Genomic DNA, 4,232 nt, shown 5'->3' on the forward strand with positions numbered 1-4,232 from the left:
ATTTAGATTTGTGGGGTCCGTATAAAATTAGTAGCTATGAAGGTTATAAATATTTTTTGACTGTGGTGGATGATTATTCAAGGTCTGTTTGGTGTTATCTTTTGAAAAATAAAACGGAGGTTTACGAAAATCTTAAAATTTTTTATGAGCTTGTACTAACTCAGTTTAAAAGTAAGATTAAAGTTTTCCGTAGTGATAACGGTACTGAGTTTGTAAATAATCAGATGACCATATTTTGTAACAGTAAAGGTATCATACACCAAACGTCTTGCTCGTATACACCGCAGCAAAACGGAATAGTTGAACGTAAACATCGACACCTCTTAAATATAGCCAGAGCTCTGATGTTTCAGGGTTGTTTGCCGTTAAGGTTTTGGAGTGATTGTGTGCTAACTGCTGTCTACTTAATTAACAGGCTTCCTTCCTCGGTGTTAGGTGGTAAGAGTCCGTATGAACTTATGTTTGGTTTTAAACCCTCCTTATCCCATTTGAGAAACTTCGGTTGTTTATGTTTTAGTACTGTGTTAAATGAGTCTGATAAATTTGCTTATCATGCTGATAAGTGTGTTCTAATTGGATATTCTAATACAAAAAAAGGTTATAAACTCTGGAGTTTAGACGAGAAAAAAATATTTTTCTCTAGAGACGTAAAATTTTATGAATATGTTTATCCTTTTAAGTCTAAACTCATAACTGAACAATCTGGTTTTGATAAAACATTAAATCATATCAATTTCTTTGATTCATACGAAATGTTTACATCTGAAGTTTCTCATACTCCCGATGATGAAGAGGGTATTGCTGAGTCTCATGGTACAAACAGTGATGATCAGCAACCAGTTCCCTCTACGTCTGCCACTCCAAGTTCTGTTGAGTCGAGTCATGACTTAGGATCTGGTGTAGAAAGTAGTGTTAGGGTGGAGTCTGGCAGGGCAGAGGACACTGTTGTACCAACAGATGAGATCCACCCGTCTGAGGGGACCACTTCTGGTCTTAGGAGATCTTCTAGAAGTACTATTTTACCAAAACGTTTTGATAATTTTGTGTTAAACAGTAGTGTTAAATATGATATAGGAAAAGTGGTAAATTATACTTGTTTAACTGCTGAAAATTTCTGCTTTACAAGTCGTTTAAATAAGCTAAGTGAACCACGTTCATTTAATGAAGCTTCTAATGATTCAAGGTGGGTTGATGCCATGAATCTTGAAATGGAAGCATTACTTAGAAACCGAACTTGGGAAATTGTAGATTTACCTAGGGATAGAAAACCGATAGGATGTAATTGGATTTATAAAATAAAATACAAAGCAAATGGAGAGATTGAGAGATATAAAGCTCGTTTAGTGGCGAAAGGTTATAGTCAACGTGAGGGTATTGATTTTGGAGAAACATTTTCTCTGGTCGTTAAAATGGTGACTGTTAGGTGTGTGCTGAGTATAGCTGTTCAAAATGAGTGGTCGTTGTTTCAGCTTGATGTTAATAATGCTTTTTTATATGGGTCTATTTCTGAGGATGTTTATATGACACTTCCCGAGGGGTATTATACTAAAGGTGAAAATAAAGTATGCAAACTTGTTAAGTCGCTTTATGGTTTAAAGCAAGCGCCTAGAAAATGGAATGAAAAGCTTACAAATGTTCTTCTGAGTGTTGGTTTTGTGCAAAGTGTATGTGATCATTCTTTGTATATTTTGTCTAAAAACTCTGTGTTTATTATTTTGTTAGTCTATGTAGATGATATAGTTATAACTGGAAATAATAATTCTGAGATTAATAAAGTGAAAACCATGCTTAGTGACACATTTCGTATTAAAGATCTAGGTGTACTTAAGTATTTTTTGGGAATAGAAGTGTTGTATAATCAATCTGGTTTGTGTTTAAGTCAGCGAAAATATTGTTTAGAATTACTAAGTGAGTTTGGATATTTAGGATGTAAACCAGTGTCTACTCCGATTGAACTAAATCATATGGTTAATTCTAAAACTGAAAGTAATGCTGAGAATGTTGTTGATGTAACTAACTATCAGAAACTGATAGGAAAATTAATTTATTTGTCGTTAACTCGTCCTGACATTAGCTATACTGTTCAATATCTAAGTCAGTTCATGCATAGTCCTACAGAAGGACACCTTAAAGTGGCTTTACGTTTGTTGAGATATTTGAAGTCTAGTCCTGGAAAAGGTCTTATGTTTAGGAAAGATGCAATTTTTTGTTTGTCATGTTATGCTGATTCGGATTGGGCAAAATGCCTGGTTAGTAGGAAATCCGTCACAGGTTTCTGCATTTTCTTAGGCACAAATTTGGTGTCTTGGAAAAGCAAGAAACAAAGTACGGTTTCCAGGTCGTCAGGAGAAGCTGAATACAGATCTATGTGTTCTGCTACGTGTGAGCTTGTTTGGCTTGTTAATGTGTTAAAAGAGCTGCAAGTAAGTTGTGAGTTACCTATTAAAATGTTTTGTGATAGTAATGCAGCTATTTCTATAGCTGCAAACCCAGTTTTTGATGAAAGAACAAAGCATTTTGAGATAGACTTATATTTTCTAAGGGAAAAGATCTCTACAGGATTTACAAGAACTGAAAAGATTGACACTGAAAGTCAATTGGCTGACATCTTTACCAAAGGTTTAAGTGTTAATCTACTTAATTATTTCTGTGAAAAACTGGGAATGGTTGATTTGTTTAAGCCAAATGGATGAAGGGGGGGGGGGGGGTGATAAAATGTTATAAAACATTGGTCATCCTTTTGGGCTTGTTGTGAATTCTGTTCACGTGTTCTGGACCCAGTTGTTGTTTATTGGGCTTTTTTGAGAACTGGGCTTCACTGATGGTTTGTTACTAGAAGTTATTAATTGGTTCAAGTTGTTGCAACTAATTAAAAATATCTTGAGGGTGTATTGTGTAATATTGCAGGGGCCACGATCATCTTCAGCCATTGTTTTGGACCTGAATGTAATTGCTTGTGGCTGTTGATATAAAAAAGGGAGTTGCTGCTCATTTGTGGATATTAATCTCTCACATATTTTCACTTTCACTTTTAGTATAGTTCTAGGGTTTGTTAAGGCAATTGTATCGCAGTGGTTGATGTCTCTACTCTCGCCTGTATTTCTTGAGAGTTCATTGTTGTTTCTTGTTGACGATCATCAGTGGATGATCGTTGTGACACTGTTTGTATTCTCTGTATCGTTTCAGGTCTTACAGTTGTAAGATCAAGGGTTCTTGGGGGGGGGGCAAATTTTTGGTTTGGGTTAATAAGAGTTTTGTCGCTTGATTTTGTCGCTATTTTATCTTGTTTTGCTGTTTGATTGATCATCATATCATGATTGTTCACATATAACATTTTTTTTTAAATAGTTTACCACTTCACCAAGTATCTAACCATTGCCAACACTTCTGAGCATAGTTTACCACTTTGACATGTCACACTCTCATTGGTTGATTTTTTAGTTTGCCATGTAAGATTAAATATATTACGTATTGATATTTAATCTATAGCCATCATAATCATTTACATTATAGAGATCAAAATATATTAGAACCTATTAAATAATTAGTTGGTAATTGTTGATGAACCATATTACCCTTATTAACTAATTAGGTTTCCTCCTGGGTGCTTATATAAGGAGAATTATGTGGAGGTTAAGGGGGTTACTCAGTTACACAATTACACACACCCCATTAGCCATAACATCATTAGTTCGACCTCCTCTCCTAACCGATATCCCTTTTCGGTTTTCTAAGTCCCCATCATTAGTCAGCACCCTAAGGAGGAACTAGATCATGATGACAAGCATGTCAAACTCCATTACTGGATTCTCCAACGCACTGTCTGCTATAACAGGTATGTTTTAATGTTTTCCTTCATGTATAAACAGAACTGAACCAACATGTGGTATCAGAGCATGTGTTGATTAGTCAGTTCTGTTTTCGTATCCATAATTCTGGGATTGAAACTTGGAAAACGGATTTTTTATAACTTCAAAACCATCACAGCCGGTTTCGAGTCATGAAGATCGACTCGAGATCATTGTTTTCGGAAAAAGATTAATCATATGTTCATTCGAAATTAACTGGATTATGTTTTAACCGAAGTCTGTTTAGAAAAATTATTAATATTCAGGTTTCGGGTTCCAGAATTTATGTTTTATGTTTTTAGGGTTCATCATGTTCTTGGGAAAATTCGATAATTCTGTTATGTTTTGGAATGTTTTAGGATTAATGAGTGTTTTTTCCATGTT

Source organism: Helianthus annuus, chromosome 9, assembly GCF_002127325.2.
Source record: "Helianthus annuus cultivar XRQ/B chromosome 9, HanXRQr2.0-SUNRISE, whole genome shotgun sequence".
Taxonomy (NCBI): Eukaryota; Viridiplantae; Streptophyta; class Magnoliopsida; order Asterales; family Asteraceae; genus Helianthus; species Helianthus annuus.